We start from the raw sequence: 17,715 nt of genomic DNA, 5'->3' as shown, positions 1-17,715 counted from the left end.
GAGAGATTTTCGCTATAGGGCGCGTGCGCTCGCCAGACAGACAGAGAGAGACATAGAGACAGAAAGCGAGAAATCACCCCCCAGGGGGGATGGTCACGCCGCAATCCCTTCTCCTCCATTCTCCTCTCGGGATCATGGGCACGCACGCACACGCGCCCGGCGTGAGTTTTAAGCCACCGGGTCCGGGACGCGAACCGCGGTCGACTACATGGGAGTCCAGCGACATAGCCATTACGCTAACTGCTGGTTCCCTCTAGTCCTTTCTTGAAGGAACTTGGAAGAGGATCCTGAAAAAGGCACCTTTTCCCCAGGACTGAAAGACCAACCTGTTTTCCAGGCTCACAGTGCACAGACATGGCTACAAGCCAGCACATGGAGTATTAGGGTGTTTTCCAGGGCATGAAGCAGACACCTAAGCTGAGCCAACTTAAGTAAAAAGGGAACTACTATTGTGTCATGCACTGGAAATTCAAATGGACATTTTATCCAAGGCAAGCTGGATTCAAGATGACAAAGATGTCATCAGTTCCTGCCCCTCCCTTCTCCATCTCTCAGTAATGCCTGCCTCTTCATGCCTTCTTTCGTAGCCAGGATGGCCACTGGCAGCCTCACACCTACATCAGCATTATTGCAGGAGCCTGAAGGAAAAGAGAAGGACGAGCCAAGAAGGGCCAAAGAAGGAGCTTGCTGAGCCACGAGGCTAGCACGTACAAAGACCTTGCAACAGAAAACCGGTGAGTGGCCAAGGTTTAGTAAGGAAGCTGGGCTGCAGCGAGTAAGAAGAGAAGGAGGAGCACTGCAGAAGATGAGGTTGGGGAAGTAGACAAGGGCCAGGTCATGAATGGCCTGAAGTCCCCAAGAAAAATTGGGATGCCAGTCTGAGTGCAATGGGAAGCCACTGAAGGGTCTACTGCAGGGCAGTGACATGGTCTGAATTACTCTACGAGATCACTCCAGCTCCATGGTTCTCGACTGGGGATGGATAAGGTGGTGGAGCAGAGCCACCATCCTCCTGGAGGCACATCTGGAAGTAAGTAGAGCCCTTTCCTTGGGATGCTCCTGGCATTTAGTGAGCAGAGGCTAGGGATGGTAAACATTCTGAGATAGCACACAGTCCCAAGAAGAAAGTTGCAGCATAATGATTAATTACTGTGAGTGATTAATGAAGTACTAATAGCTGTGGGGAAGGTCTGTTGTAACCGGGTGAGCTGCCACAGGATGGCAGTGACTAGAGCTTTCTAAAGAGAAAATAAGTAAAAGGCAAAAGATTTATACCAGATGTGGTGTGTGTGGAGTGGGGCCTAAGGAAGGACATTTGGAGGAGGGATACAGAGGCAGAGTATTGACGGGATGGGGAGGTGTGGTGTTATCAGTTGAAGATATTTTGATCAACTGGACTGAGGAGAAATGTTCACATATTGAAAAGTTCACTTTGTAAGCTAAATAATGTGATTGAATGTATACAAAAAAATTTTTAAAAAGAGTAAAAAGAGGGAACCAGCAGTTAGTGTAATGGCTATGTTGCTGGACTCCCATGTAGTTGACTGCAGTTCGCGTTCTGGACCCAGCGGCTTAAAACTCACACTGGGCGCGTGTGTGTGCGTGCCCAAAATCCCAAGAGGAGAATGGAGGAGAAGGGATTGTGGCGTGACCATCCCCCCTGGGGGGCGATTTCTCGCTTTCTGTCTCTATGTCTCTCTGTCTGTCTGGCAAGAGCACGCGCCCTATAGCGAAAACCTCTCCAAAAAAAAAAATGAGTAAAAATAAAAATAAATAAATAAAAAAGAGAGAAAATAAGTGTGGTGGGAAGCAGCAGGCATGATAAAAAGAGGGTCCAGTTTGGGTGTCGAGTTCCTAGCACCTGTGATGAATTTGATGTGCAGGTGAGAAGGGAGATGAAAGACAGGGCACCTGTGGCTTTGTGACTGCGAGGGGTGGCGGGCCATTTCCTGAAACAGGGAGTCTTGGTTTGTCTCATTTGAGTTACTATAATTCTCTTCTCTCTATTTTAAAGATTGTGTAGTTGATTTTTCTCTGGCTGACCTACGCCTTGATCTCATGCCTCTCAAGGAACCAGTGAAGTCAGACAGACCTACAAGACCTACAAGGCTTGGGTCAAGCTGCTTCAACTTTCATTTCCTTCTGCACTCATTATCCAACCAGGTGTATCCAACAGCCTGACCTAGGGGTGTTGGGTTAAATAAATGAGATGCTACAAACATATGCATGGAAGCTTCTTAGAAGATTCTAGATTCTCAGTAAGCATCATCTCTATTTGCTTCATCTTCCTGTCCTCTGAATTTGGTGGCTTTTCATTATGATTTTGGCCTTGTCTTAAGTCTTTAGTCACAGGTTGTCTGTCCCGACCTGGGGGACAGTCAAACAAGTTTCCTGAGGGAAGGAGTAAGAGCCAGAACAAGCAGCGCAGTGTTACAACACGGAAACGACACAGTGTCTTCAGGGTCGTCCGTTTATTGTGGGCAGCACAGTACAACACGGAGACAACGCAGTGTTACAACTCTTCATGGTCTTCCTGGTCGTCTGTGTTGTCTTCCTGGTCGTCTGTGTCGTCTTCCTGGTCGTCTGGTGCTTGTGGGCCAGGCATCGTGGTTATATACATGCTGGTGGGCCTTGATTGGTTGTAAAAGGTGGGTTATGATTGGTTGTTTTTGGACCAATCATGAGGTGCCGGATATGCAAATCTGAGGGATACTAGTGGCCAATCAGAGTATGGTTTCGAAGGTGAGGTTTTGAAGGGAAGCCAATCATGACTTTTGGCATTGTGTAATTGTTTGCTTTCTGAGAAACCGGCAATATTCGCTGGTGCGCAGCCTCCCACAGTTGTCAGTCTGTCCTCTCGCGATTTGAACTATCAGGCCTGCAGATAACTTCCGACTTTAGAGATCAAGCTTGGACCTCTTTTCTGAACTCCAACATTGCATTTCAATATGTCTGCAGGATCTCCTTGGCTGAACTTACAGTTTCCAGTGTAATTTATTTTCTCCAAATGACACATACCTGAAAACTTAGTATTATTAAAAATGTGCATTATTTTAGAGTAACTTCCTCCCAGTAGTAAATATAAATTAGAGGGGATGAGTTACAGAGCCTTTAAACCTAGTGCCCCGTATCACAGAAGATTGCATTAAGGCTGCTTTGCATTTTCTTTCTTTTTTCATTTAGTTATTTAATTATCTATTTATTTGTTGTGGTTTTGGGGCCACTAGGTCCAGGACTCAAACTATGGTTGGTCATGTGGGAGTCCAGCACCTTAACCATCACTCCACCTGGCAGCCCCAAGCTCTGTATTTTCTTAACATCATCTTTAGTATTTTGCAGCACGTACTCTATGAAGTTAATTGCATTGCATACGTCTCATTTGTTGCCTTCTTAGTAGCTTTTTAACCATATCGAACTCATGTTACAAAGTCATGGATTTCAGCCATAGTTTTCAGTACTTGTACCACCACTACCAATTAATAATATTTAGTCAGTGTTAGGGTAATACAAATATTTACAGCTATATAAGCCGCAAACGTTAGAATCATAGAAGAGTAATCATCAAAGTCACTGATCAAAATTTTGCTGCACATTGTCAAAGCGTGGTTCCCATGAATATTGACAAAGGGTCATCCTTGTCATCTCTTTCTCTTCCATAGGGTGGTCATATGACAATGACGTAAACAAAGCTTATGACACATTTGCTTTTATAATATGCGACCTTTGGCTAATTTTTTAAATGTGGAGGATTCAAGTTGTTTCATATTCTGCGTATCATATTTTATTGCTATTTTATTATTTCACTATTTAAAATGTGCATGATTCTAAATCTCATCAAAAGTCACTATCTTACATGTCCAAACCTCAGCTGTCCCTTTATTCTCCAAAATTGACCCCCATCTTTGTATTTTTTGCATTTTGGTTTCATATCACCCAGTTACACAGGGATTAGAAATTCAGTCATCATGAAGTAAATTATTGATTTCTTAATCTTCCAGATTTAAAGCAAGAATATGTAACCTATGTGATTTAGCACTCATAAGACCAATTCCCAAATATTAATTTTTATAAGATATTGCTGGTGTTAGCACATTCTACTCTTCCCATCTCTAGTCCTTTCCCTGACTCTTCACCTGGACCTAAAAAACTCCAGGCACCATTGGGAATATGAACACAAGGCTGACTTAGTAGCCCTCTTGTCGCCGTGTGTGTGTGTGTGTGTGTGTGTGTGTGTGGTTGATGACACCAGCTTTCCTCTTATATGGCCTAACAACACTGAAAAAGTTCATAATGTTCAGTACAGCATTATTTGAAAGGGAAAAAAACATGGTAAACAATGTAAATGTTCTGTTCTAAATGACTAGTTAACAAAACTGTACTACACTCATTCCGTGAACTCCATTGCAGAAATTTTAAATCATGATATAAAACAGTAAGAAAACAATTCATGTAGGAAAACATTTACAATAGGTTTTTGAAATGGAAATGCAAGCTTTAAAATGGTATGATCCTGGGGCTCATAGGTGGCATGGTGGATAAAGGCACTGGACTCACACCTGGCCGACCACAGTTCGAGTCCCAGACCTGGTGACTTGCTTTCTCACTTTCCCTCTCTCTCTTTTTCACTCTATTCCTGTCTGGTCAAATAAAAAACATTTAAAAAATAATAAAATTAAGGGTCCAACAGGTGGCATGGTGGATAGGGGCTCTGGACTCCCACATGGCCAACCACAGTTAGAGTTCCAGACCTAGTGACTTGCTTTCTCACTTTGTCTTGCTCTCTCTCTCTCACTCTGTCCCTCTCTGGTCAAATTAAAATAAATAAATAAAGTTAAATAATTCTTTAAAAAATAAATTTAAATAAAATAATTCTTTTTAAAAAAGAGAAAAAATGATATTCTGATTTTCTAAACATAATTTACACACACAGACTTGTTAATACTCAAACAGTTGTTTCTGGGGTTCTGCACCTCCAGATAAAACCAAGCTCAGGTGCAGCTAGGCCATGACAATTGTTATGGGGCAAGTTAAGTCCTGTAATGTGTGCTTATGTCACATACTATGTCATGTAAATTGGGATGGGGGGACATCTCTCCTAAAAGAGAGATGCTATACAAGTTTATTTTTTTTCCATTTCACTTATATATGATGCTAAGATTACTTATAAGTAATCTATAGATGATTTAAAGTTATATGGAAGATGTGGGTGAGATTATCCATAAATATAGTGTCATTTCATATAGGAGACGTGAGCATTCTCACATTTGGGGATCCTCAGAGGGTCCTGGCACCAATGGATACTGAAGGACAATTGCAGCCATACACACAGACACATGAAAATTTCCAGGTAGCAGGTATTAATAGTGATTATACCTGAATTTTAGAACAATAAAAATGTGGTTTTCTTTATTATATTAATACTCTTATATTTCCCAAACTTTCTATAATGTTCATATGTTACTTTAATTTTAAAAAGTGTGTGTGTGTGTGTACATATTTTTATATATGTTTAAGTTTTGTTTGGCTAGAATAGAGGCCAAGAATTTTTTTTGTGAAGTGTCAGTAAATATTTTTGGCTTATGTGCCATATGGTTCTATCCCAGCTACTCAGCTCTGCCACTGCAGGAAGAAAGTCATAGACAACACATAAATGAACGGGCAGGTCTATATTCCAATCAAACTTTTACTGCAAAATTAGCAGGGAGCTGTATTCTGTCTTTGGGTTATAGATTGTCAAAGTGGCCTGGAACAGAAAATAAGGAGAAACAGAGTTGGGAGAAATACAAAGGTCAGAGAGGAGGGCAGTTCCATGTGGAGTTGTGTTCTGGGATCTGGTGCCGCGCAACTGACGACTCCTGAGACGGTCTTCTCTTCAGCACTTTATTTCCCCAGGCTCTGAATACAGGAGCTCTTCCCTTCCTCCCCAACCCTAGGACCTTATAAAGGGCCCCTGGCCAATCGGACGTTGTCCACGTGTGCGGAAACCAGTTCTCGGGTAGGGATTGGCTGCATGTGATGTTCCCTTGCTCTCCACGCTCCTCGCGCACCACTTCCTCGAAGTTGTTTACAACTTCGAGCGCTTAGTGAGCTTCCGCTAGGTGACATCTTTAAGATGAGCGCTGTAGGCGATGGGTGGGGGCGCTCCACAATCTGGAATTAAGATGGTCAAGCAAGAAGGAAGCTAGGGTGTCATCCATGGTGGTGTCAAATTCTTACGAATAGGGTGAAGGTGGCGTGCAGGAGGATAAGCCAGGAGCCAAAGATTTCACAATAAGGCCAGTAGATGGTGCAGAGTTTAAGGCGCTGGATCCCACACGTGCAGCAGCTTGGCTTGAGTCCTGGACCCAGCAGCTTTCAGGCATGTGTGCATAAACACCCAAAACCCCCAGTGGAGAACGGAGGAGAAGGGATTGCAGTGTGACCATCTCCCCAGGGGATGATTTCTCTCTCACACTCACTCTCACTTCTTTCTTTCCACAGTGATCTCATGCACCCTATAGCAAATGAAGAAGGAGGAGGGAGAGCAGGAAAGAAAAAGAAAAGGAGACAATGATGATGACTACAACTTCAACAACAAAGAAGAAGCCATTTGTGGTCAGAAGATGCCAGTGACAGGAAGAGGGAGGCTGCTACAGCCATGTGGTGTTGCCTGCACAGAAACTGTTTTTCTCTGAAAGCATAGAAGACTAATGTCCTGGAAATAGCATCAGGAAATGAATAGGTTGCCGATGTCACGATACATAAGCAGACACTTTAAAGTTGTCATGGAGAAGTTGTGTCTTAGGGGATGGCGAGGCTTGAATTGAACCTAGAAAGTGACTAAGGTGATAAGGCCTGTGGGCTTACTACTACGGAATGGGAATTGCAGAAGTCTCAGTGGGAGGACTGAGGCAAAGGAGAGATGCCTAGTGGCACATCAGACCCCACGTGAGGGAGAGTACCTAGAGCTACTGCCACCAAGAGAGGACAGAAAACAAAAGGGGTTCTGCTTAAGGGATGTCAGGCCTGCGGAGATCAGTGTCCAGAGTGAGTAGGTGGTATCCTGCATTAATTTTAATTTGGCAATTCAGTTTGAGAGCTGGCAAAGAGGTTAATGAATTCTCAGGTCCTTTACACAGTAAACAGCATCAATCTCTGGAGGCTGGGAGGCCTTTCCCTAACTACAAAAGGGGCCGTCCCTCTTCCCCTAATCCCAACTCCCCAAAGCCCCTACATGACTCTGTTGTCTTTGATCCCCATTGAGACAAGCCGTGGATATAATTGGACTGGGCAATTTGGTATTCCCAATAGCATTCAGTACTGACTTTCTTATTCACTTTACTCCCTCTTACTTGGCACTGCCTGGAGGAAGAACTCAACAAGAAGGAAAAGGATTCACCTCCTAACTGATCTTGACAGCTCCAGCCTCTCCTTTCAGCTGTCCCATATAGGGCTTGCCAAGTTCAGATTCATGGTTCTCAAAGCGGGGTGAAACCCCAAGGAATACTTGAGATAAAACACTGTGGCTATGGTGAGAAAATGTTGGATAGCTATTTTTATTTATTTTTATCTACAAAGAGAGAAATTAAGCTTTGCTAATATTTAACATGTCAAATTTTAGTATAAGTACATATAATTAATTATATTTACACATGTTGGTGACGTATTAATATGCATATTTTAATAAACATTTTGTTACTAATAGGGTACATGGTGAAAAATTTAAAACCACTGTTTGTGGGATGAAGTCCAGATTCTTTAAAAATTTTTTTTAATTTTTAAACATTTAAATTACCATACACATCATTCTTGTGTATATTATTTTTTTTCACCAAGCCTCTGCACTATCCCTGCCTTCTATAGTCTCTGATAGTACACTCGACAACATCTTCCAATCTTTCTGCTTCTGTTATGAAGTGAAGACATTTGGTATTTATTGGTATTTATTTATCATGCTATGTCTGTCTTTTACAGTCTGGCTGGCTTCAGTTAGCATTAAATCTTCTATATTTATCCACTTTGTATCAAATGACAAGATCTCATTTTTCTGATGGCTAACTAGTATTCTGTAGTGTGTATCTGCCACATTTTTTTCTATCCACTCATTCATTCTTGGACATTTGGGTTGATTCCATGTTTTAGCAATTGTGAATAATGCTGCAATAGACTTATGTAAGTGTCCTTCTGATGCAAGTGTTGTCCTATCCTTTGGGTAAATCCCCACGAGTGGTATTACCAGGTCATATGAAGTCTAGATTTCTTTTTTCTTTTTCTTTTTTTTTTTGCTATAGGGGATGCATGCTTGCCAGAGAGATAGGGATAGAGAGTGAGAAATCATCTGCCATGGGGGAATGGCGATGCCATAATCCTTTCTCCTCCATTCCCCTCTTGAGATTTGGGGCACACAATCACACATACCCAGCATGAGTTTTAAGCCAGTAGATCTCAGATTCTAACTGTGGTCAGCCATGTGGGGGTCCAGTGCCTTAACTACTATGCCACCTGCTGGCCTCATGTCTGGATTCTTTACCTTAGTACTTGAATCCTTACGAAATCTGCACCATCCTTCTCTCTTTCCTATTTCTTATACATGCTATGGTCTAACCAAATTCAGCTACGAGAGCTTACCTGACCAAACCCTGGGATTGCTAGTCCCTGTGCAGGTTCATACTACTCCCTGTATCACTGTCTCTCCACCGTCTCCCATAGATGCTGCTTCTAGACCCATCTCAACTATCCTCTCCTTCAGAAAGCCTTCCCTTAGTGCCAGTTAGAAAAACATCACCTTTTTCTGGACCTATTTTATGGCACAAAGTATTTTCTGCTCTGTTTTGTGGAGTTTTGTGTATATGTTGCATTTGGTCTGGTCCATTTTAGTTCATCCTCTTAATTTTCTGCCTAAGATATTGTCTTGTACTTAGGCTCAAATACATTTTTGGAGTTTTTTGTTGTTGTTGTTCCCCTCTTAAAGGAAGGCTGCACACTTTCTCTGCTTCTCATCTCTAAGGGCTAGCAATTCTCTCTGTTTCAGGATGTTTTAACCACTCTCTCTGAAATGTTTGCTCTTCTCTGCCATCAGGCTGCCCTTTCCCATTGCTGTCCCTATTACTCTGACCCCCAGGACTCTACCATATTCCCAGTGACTTTCGTGTCCCAGCTACCTCCATTACCCCAGTGATGTTCTATCAGTTCAACATCAGACTCTCCCATTGCTCCTTCTCTACCTCTGCCCCACATCTGCCACCCTCTGGTTCCCACAGTTACACCCCCACAGAGGGTTGTCATCGTCTAGGCAAACCTTACCTCACTCTTTGTCCTCAGCCACCCTTTGTCCACCCCTCATCCACTTTAATCTGGCTAAACTTGTTTTTCATTCTTACTGAGAATGATCCCTCTGTCTCTGTGTCTTAATCATCCTATTGGGCACCTCCTGGTTTTACTTCCTTATCTTTGGTTCCAAGCCCACATTGGTTATTTCAGTGATACTCACACAAGCACCTTCTATGGGTCTGGGCCTTCTGTCCTCTGGGCATCATGTCTTTCCAGGAACCAGTGGCAGCTGGGTTTTCTTCTACACATTCCTGTTCCTGCAGGTCTCCTAGATGCTCTTGATGCCCTGACCAAGGTTGTTCTCCACCCTCAGATGGGAGCACCAGGCTACTCACCATCATTCTCCTCATGACTTTGTGCTCCATTTCTCATCCTCGACAATGGCTAATCCATTTAATTGTCCCTCTCAAGTCCCCGATTCTATGCCCATGTGTCAATGCTCAACAGATTGAGTTCACAGCTTGCAAATACAATGAGTGCTCTGAAATGAAAATTCCCTTTAGTATACCTCCAAAGTTACTCACTCTTACCCCCCTTCTCTCTGGCTCAGAGGAAATATCTTCCTCTTCCTTCAAACTACTTCTCCTACTCTCACCTTCTTTAATTACTTTGCCTTTTCCAGTACCTCTTCTGTATACCTTAACATCAACCACATCCTTTCCAGTGACTATAAACACCTTCAGAGAGTTCCCAAGCTAAACAGATTACTCTCCCTTGGTCCTTTCTAGCCATTTCTCTGTCCCTCTATTTCTTTTTACTACCAGCCCTCCTTAAAAAAAAAAAAAAAAAAAAAAAAAAAAAAGGTATTTTAAAATTTTCTAAATGTTACACACACACACACACACATATCAGAATACCAAGAAGCTGAAAGAACAAAAATAAATGCTTACCATAGTCCTATTTCTCAAATACAAACACCATTAACATTTTCCCATATTAAATTTCTTTCATTCTGACTCCCACATCCCCTGCATAGGGTACTTTATAAAACAGTAGAATAGCACTGTGGATTCAGTTGTTGGTCCTGCATTGCAACTTAATATTATAATGGACATTTTATCTTACTACATAGATTTCATGAACATCACTTGTACTCCAGGAAATGCATAGTTTACTGAACCATTCTAGTGTTAGACATTTAGATGCTTACCGCTCTGTCACAGCTATCAGTGGCATGCCGGTAAGTAATGCTGTACATTAAAGTTTTCCTAAATTTCTTAATACTTTCTAAGATAGAATCTCAGAAATAGACCCAGTACTCCAAAATAATATAACTACTTTTGACTCTTGGCCTTTATTTAAAAATTGCTTTCCAAGTGGGTTTTGCCAAACTCCACCGCCAAAATATAAGAGTGCCCTTTCACTGAACCTTTGCCATCAGCCCACATTATCGTCCCCCAAACTGCTAGCTTGAAACTGCCTTAGTTATTAAGAGACACTTGGTGGGGACCAGCAGGTGGCGTGGTGGTTAAGGCACTGGACACTCCCCACATGACCAACCATGGTTCGAGTCCTGGACCTGGCAACTTGCTTTCTTACTCTCTCTCTCTCTCTCTCTTTCTCTCTGTGGTCAAATTAAAATAAATGAATGAATAAATAAAATTAAATAAATAATTTTTTAAAAGGAGACAACTGATTATATCCTATCACCTCTCACTCTACTATGCTCTAGCTCATATTCACATTAATATAAGATTACTTTGGCAAAGGTCACCTTTGACATTGCTGTTGCCAAAACCATCCATCCAATGATTCATTCTTCCTTCTTACACCATTTAACCTCTTTGCAATGTTTGAAGTTATTGTCTCTCTCCTACTTGAAACTCTTTCTCTGTCTCCACCTCTTCTAGCCACTCCTAACATATTAGAGTCCCTTAGATTTTCATCTTTATTCTTCCTGCATTGCATGACCCACTCCCATATGTTTTATTATACTTACTCACTGGCTATGTTCCACAAGTTTTCTCTTTCTGCTATGTTTCTAATCACCCCTACCACAGCCCTGTGCACCCAACAGATATGTGCTTAAATCTTTTCTATTTATTTTTATAAATGCCCTTCCTCAAACTCATGTTCCTCCCTTTCATGTATTAATTTCCTTTTATTTACAGCCAAGCTTTAATTAATAAAAATAGTGGTCTAGGGGTACCAGCAGATGGCATAATGGTTATGTCACTGGACTTCCACATGCTGACCACAGTTTGAGTTCCAGACCTGGAGGCTTGAAACTTACACCAGGTGTATGTGTGTGCATGCCCAAAATCTTGAGAGGAGAATGGAGAAGGGATTGTAGCACAGCCATCCCCCCTGGGGAGTGATTCTCACTTTCAGTCTCTCTGGCAAGCACACACACCCTATAGCGAACAAAAACAATCAAACACACACACACACACACTGAAAAAAAACCTCTATTAAAACAAACAAACAAACAAAAAAAACCAGTGGTCTAGGAATAGATCCTATGTGCCCAACTGTGTGGTTCGAGTCCTGGACCCAGTGACCTGAGAAACACTGGGTGTACATGTGTGTGCCCAAAATCCCCAAAAGAGGGAAAAATGGAAAAGTGGCCATCGCCTCCATAGGGGTTGCTCTCTCACCCTCTGCCCCAGGAGCACACATGCCCTCTAGCAAATAAAAAAAAAATGTGGTCTATATTTGCTTCTCTCAATTTCTGAAGTCCCATTCATCCATTCATTTATTTCTACTGAAACCTGGTTTCTACCCCATCGCTTCTCTGAATCTGCTGCCACCCAAGGCCCCCAGGGTCCTCTTGGGCATTAAATTTAATGATACGTTTTTAGTCTTTTTTTTTTTTTTTTCCATCAAACCTCCATGGCATTCAACCACCCCTTTCCTTTTTTCAGTTCTTCCTTGTCCATGGAGCCTGGCTTTCCCCTCAGAACCTTTCAGCCTCTGACTCTCTTAGTTTTACCTCTTCGGCTAGCCCCTTAAATCCTAGTTTTCCCAGAGTTCCACTGCAATTCTCATCTCATTACCTTACTTGCTCTCCCAGAGTGAGCTCGCCCACTCTTACAGTTTTAGCTCATAGTGGCCCTACACATCCCCTTTCATCTTTGAGTTTATATATACAATGTTTATTATAAATCTCCACTTAGGTTCTTATGGGCTTTTCAAATCAAACAGTCTCATACTCAGGTCTCGATTCCTTCCATCCCCCCATTCTGCTCCACTCCCATCATGGTAGCACAACTCCTTGGCCCAATTGCATAGCTTGAGTCTTCTGGTTCATTCTCAATTCCTCTCTCTTTCTTGCTGCCATATCTGATGGGTCACCAAGCCTTGATTTCCTACATCCTCAGCGTATCTCAGATCCATCCCTTCCTCTCTGTCTTCACTGTCGCTTCCATCTCTGCAGCAGTGTGTCCTCTGACAGGTCACCCTCACTCGTGACTGTATCAGTCATGGTTCAAGTAGATAGAGCTGAGCCCATGGGAAGCATTATATGGAACTGACTTCGGCAGTTGTGGGTAAACAGTCTAAGTAAGGCTGTCTCTGTAACTAACTCTGGAACCTGAAGTCTGCAGGGCAGGGATTTGGGAAGAGAAGATGCATGGGAAGTAGAGGAATTGAGAGCACACTGGAAACCCCAGCATGACCCACAAGCCCACGGGATGGGCCGACATCTAGGCCCTTTGTTGTTGCCTCTGACCTGGGTGATGGGGCATCCCGCAGAAGCTGGGGCTTTCCATCACTGCTATCCAGAATGATCTTTCCAAGAACCAAGTTCTGAAACCCTCCCACAACTCCCTAATACTTTAGAATGCTGTTCCACAAACGGCCCTCGAGTTTCTGCCTGTTTGCCACCATGGCTTTGTGTTTTGTCATTCCCCACCCTCCTTAACTCTTTCACGCCTCCTTCTAATTCACACACACACACACAATCTCATCATCTAGAACTACAAAAGAAAAAAATTACCAATATTTTGGGTCTGGTTTATTTAAAGTTAACCATATTTCTGAAGTTAGGGTACTTTACGTCCAAAAAAGAACACTTGAAAAGTTATGTTGTTATCTGCTAAGACATATAAAAGTCTCACGATTGTCATAAATATACCTTGCGAGCCAGGTATCCCTAATATCTTGAGGAGACTTGATAATAAGGTTCTCATAAGGTAGGCTGTCCTGTTTGTCACTGACTGGTCACCTGCAGCCGCATAGAGTCAGCTATCTTCTTCTGCCTGCCCCAGGAACAAATGACTCTTCAGTAGTTATAATGGAGTGGACTGAAAAATAGGCACTCATTTAAAAAGCCTTTTCGGAACAATTCTGGGCTTGGGGTCCTTGGTGTTTAGACTCCTGAGTATAATTTCCCTGCACCTGCTCACTCCGACGTTGAGGCCTTACACACAGGACCCTTCTGCTCCTCCATGGTTCTTTTTAAGTTCGTTTCTTCCATTAGAGAGAGAAGGGGTGATAGAGAGGGAGAGACCCCCAATAAGGTGCCATAATCCACCCACAGTCCCAGCTGGTCGATATCACAGGCACTTGTACCGGGCATGCTCAGGGAGGTCCCGAACTGTGAACCCAGAACCTTTCCCCTGTGGGTTCTGTTGCAGCATCACTGCACCACTGCCTCATCGCTTCCTCAGTTCTTCATGGAGCTAACCGCTATTCAGAACTGGTCTTGGGTGTCAGTTCTCCAGGAACTCTGTGTCTGCCCAGGTCTGGGCTAGGAGTTTAACCTTAGACTTAGGTTTGTATGTCAGTTAGACTCGATGACTGTGTTTAACCTTCTGCCTCTTGAGGCAGGGAATTTGCTTCTTGTTTCTTTATCCTCAGCGTCCAGCACAGTGTCCGTCCAGTGGTTATTTCGCTCACTGGAGAAGGAATTAGGACATTACTTAGATGGAAAAACTTCCTTCTTACCCCTCAAAGTCCTGATCCATCTGTTCACTCAGAAGCCCAGAAACTCAAACTTCCCAGTCTTTCTCTGCCCTGTCACTAGAGAAGTGTCTGTTTACTCTGCTTGGGACTTAATTTCCTTGTGTTTTACAGTCTTCTGGTGGGAATACGACTGTTATAATATTCCTGGAAAACAATGTAGCAAATTATATCAAAAACATTCATACTAGGAATTGCCTTTGACACAGTAATTTAATTTCTAGATATTTGCATTAAGAAAATAATTGATAGTATGAGCCAACAAGAATGTTAATTACAGCGTTGTTTATAATATTAGAAAACTGGAAACCATCTCTATGTCCGACAAAGAGAACTGGTTTGAATAAGTGAATCAACTGCTAATGGACTACCATGTGATAAGTAAGAATTAAGTTGTGGAAGTTGTGTTTATTTATATGTTAAGATGTCAATAATCTACTGGATTTAAAGAGCAAGTTATAGTATTGGGTCATTGAGGAAGTCACGATGCATTTTTACATAGAAAAACATAGAAAATACATCATGACTTTCCCAACCCAAAATATACAGAATTATTTTTATGGAAAAATGCACACGATATTTGCATAGATGAAAATCTAGAAGGATATTCATCACCTATTAACAGTGTGATAACGTTTTGTGTCTTATTTATATTCTGTTTTTAATTTTTCTATATGTGTGTAAATCACTCTGGTAATATTCTTTAATGAGAACAAAGTTTAAATAACTTGTAGAAGTTCTCCAGGTCCTTTGCCCAGTTCTATTCATAGACATAAATATTTTTTGATAAAAATACATAAATAAGAGAGTTGGCCTTGTAGCCTAGTGGTTGAGGGAATCTGACCCCATGTGACCAACTGTGGGTTGAGTTCTGGCCCTAGCAGTTTCAAAGACATGCCAACCACATGTATGCATGTGATTGATAAGAGAGATGGATGAGAGGGGATTATGGTGTGACCACACTCCATTTAGGGGTGCTTTCTCCCTCTCTCTGTCTCTCTCTTCTTTAGTGAGCACAAATGCCCTCTAGCAACTGAAAACGAAAGACAGAAAATGGAAGAACTGCCATTATTGGCTGGGCATGTTTCACAGGCATGATCTCATTCAGGCCTGTAAGTATGCACGTTGCTTTTATTTTTGTAATTTAGTTTTTATTAATGAGAAAACTAATACTAGAGAAGATCAGTTGTACTGTGCCTAAAGTCCCACGGCTAGTGACAGACTCCATCCCACAGGTCTACCTGACTGTAAGGTCCGGCCCTTCTCGCCACTGCCCGGGGCAGAGGCCCCACAGAGAGCACCTACCTCTGACACCAGGGCCAGAAACGAGGAGAGTGAAAGCAAATTGGTTCCTGGGGCCACTGTCCACTGACCTAAGCCCACCCGAGGTCACAGACCCCTGCATTAGCAGACGCAGATCAGAGCTGTGGGCGTGTATATTGGTTTGGCCTGCAGTTAATGAATAATGATGTATTTGTCTGAGTATTGACCCAACAAGACCCACAACGAGCAAGAACAACAAACACCACGCACTTCCTGAGAAGAGCACCAGACTGAGGCGTCTTGGGTTCGCCCTTGGCTGGATGTGTTGTCCCAGGCAGCTCATCCAATTTCTTGGGACTCTGATTATGTCATTTTAAGACAGTGGCAGTTAGCCTACTGGTGCTCTAAGGACCTTTTAATCACTAACATGTTATGATTCCATGATAAAATACATATTAAACAACATGTAGGCAGGGCATCTTCTTGAGGAAAACAGAACACATATTTCCAGAATTTCAATGGTATCACCCACCCTGAGAGAGGGTTCCATGTAAAATTACTCATTTATTCTGCTGCCTCTAGTGCCAATCCCAGGCCCCAGAGTGTCCCGTCCCCCCATGTTCACTCCCCTCCACAGTGAGAAAATGAGAGTTGCTACATCAGTCCACATGGAAAAACAAACTTACTGAGTAGATTCTAAGACTTGTTTGTATTTCTTTCTTTTTTTTTTTTCAGACTGACAGTATATAGTCAAAGAACCATGTTCGAAAACATTTAAATTAGAGAACCAGCAGTTAGCGTAATGGCTATGTCGCTGGATTCCCATGTAGTCGACCGCGGTTTGTGTCCTGGACCCGATGGCTTAGAACTCATGCCGGGCGCGTGTGCGTGCGTGCCCAAGATCCCGAGAGGAGAATAGAGGAGAAGGGATTGCGGCGTGACCATCCCCCCTGGGGGGTGATTTCTCGCTTTCTGTCTCTATGTCTCTCTCAGTCTTTCTGGCAAGCGCACGAGTCCTATAGCAAAACCCTCTCAAAAAAAAAAAAAAATTTAGGGAACCAGCAGTTAGTGTAATGGCTATGTTGCTGGACTCCCACGTAGTCAACCGCAGTTCGTGTCCTGGACCCAGTGGCTTAAAACTCACACCGGGCGCGTGTGCGTGCGTGCCCGAGATCCCGAGAGGAGAATGGAGGAGAAGGGATTGCAGTGTGGCGATTCCCCCTGGGGGGGGGTGATTTCTTGTTTTCTGTCGCTCTGTCTCTCTCTGTCTGTCTGGCGAGCACACACGCCCTATAGCAAAAACCTCTCCCGCCCCCCCCAAAAAAATTTAAATTAGTTCTCTTTTCCCCTTTCACAATGCCCAGTATTTATTTGAAACACTAGACTCATTTGCTCCTTAATTTGAATGCCCCCAGCTTTGTTGAATTAATTTTATTGTTCTGAACATATAAAACATTAACATAATTCCAAAGCCAAAGCTGTATGAAAAGGAACACACTGAAAATAGTACTGACAATTTTCAGTAATTTTTCTTCAATCTTAATTTTTACTTATTTGGAGTTCTCTTGTAATGGTTACTAGGCAATCCTTCCCTCTAATAGGATTCAGTGGGATCTACATTGAACACAACTGCTCCTTACTCTACTCAATTCTGGTTGTCTCTGTATGCTCTTATTTCTTTATTTGAATATTTGAATCTTGACCCAGCAAGACCCACAATGAGCAAGAACAACAAACACCGCGTATGTGTCTGATGCGACAACGATGTCTGTTTGCAGGCTATAAGAGAGGAGGAATTCGTTAGCTTTTATCTGCTAGAAGAGGCACCCCTCTCCAGTGCAAATTAACAACAGGCTTCTGGTTCATACATCAGTTGCTCGTGCACAGGGTCAGTGTGAGTACGTGTAACGTCTGGACAAATCCAGAGGAGAGGTATCAGAGTGGGGGCCCCTCCAGGGGAACACGTGTTGCAATAGGCTCCTGGTTTTGCTCATTTGGCACACATGATTGTCCGTGTGGTGTTGGAAACGATGTGTGCTTCGGGGTGACACAGATGTCAAATGAGAAGAAGACTCCTCCCAACAAAGCCACGTGAGGATTAGGCATAGCGCCCTGCACTAGCCCAGTGGCACGCAGTCAGACTCGGCAGCCTTCACTCCCCTTCCCTTCTTTGGTCAGTGCGTGGGCAGTCCCAGCGATGGCAGGATTTGGGGATAAAGCTACCAGCTGGGAGTGAAAGCC

The 17,715-nt window shown here is 42.9% G+C and overlaps 2 long non-coding RNA genes across 3 annotated transcripts in view; one reads left to right on the top strand and one right to left on the bottom strand.

Annotated features, from left to right (window-relative positions):
• The window catches only part of LOC102467802 (uncharacterized), an 8,636-nt gene extending 548 nt beyond the window's left edge, over positions 1 to 8,088 (top strand). The window contains exons 2-4 of one of the 2 annotated variants that reach the window (XR_337769.3): positions 588 to 734; positions 917 to 1,030; positions 6,481 to 8,088. This is a non-coding gene — a long non-coding RNA (uncharacterized LOC102467802). The remainder of the gene's footprint in view (positions 1 to 587; positions 735 to 916; positions 1,031 to 6,480) is intronic. The other variant, XR_003548394.1, reaches the window with a different exon arrangement.
• A 4,056-nt stretch (positions 8,089 to 12,144) lies between these two features.
• LOC114006690 (uncharacterized) lies at positions 12,145 to 16,071 on the bottom strand. The gene is made up of 2 exons (XR_003548396.1): positions 15,517 to 16,071; positions 12,145 to 14,147 (listed from the first exon to the last, which is right to left on the bottom strand). It is a non-coding gene; the product is annotated as an uncharacterized LOC114006690 (long non-coding RNA).
• Between the last annotated feature and the right edge of the window lie 1,644 nt (positions 16,072 to 17,715).

The sequence above is a fragment of the Tupaia chinensis genome, unplaced genomic scaffold (assembly GCF_000334495.1).
Source record: "Tupaia chinensis unplaced genomic scaffold, TupChi_1.0 Scaffold149658_1, whole genome shotgun sequence".
Lineage (NCBI taxonomy): Eukaryota > Metazoa > Chordata > Mammalia > Scandentia > Tupaiidae > Tupaia > Tupaia belangeri.
Note: the sequence above shows the minus strand (reverse complement) of the source record. Positions and strands in the feature narration are given on the sequence as shown.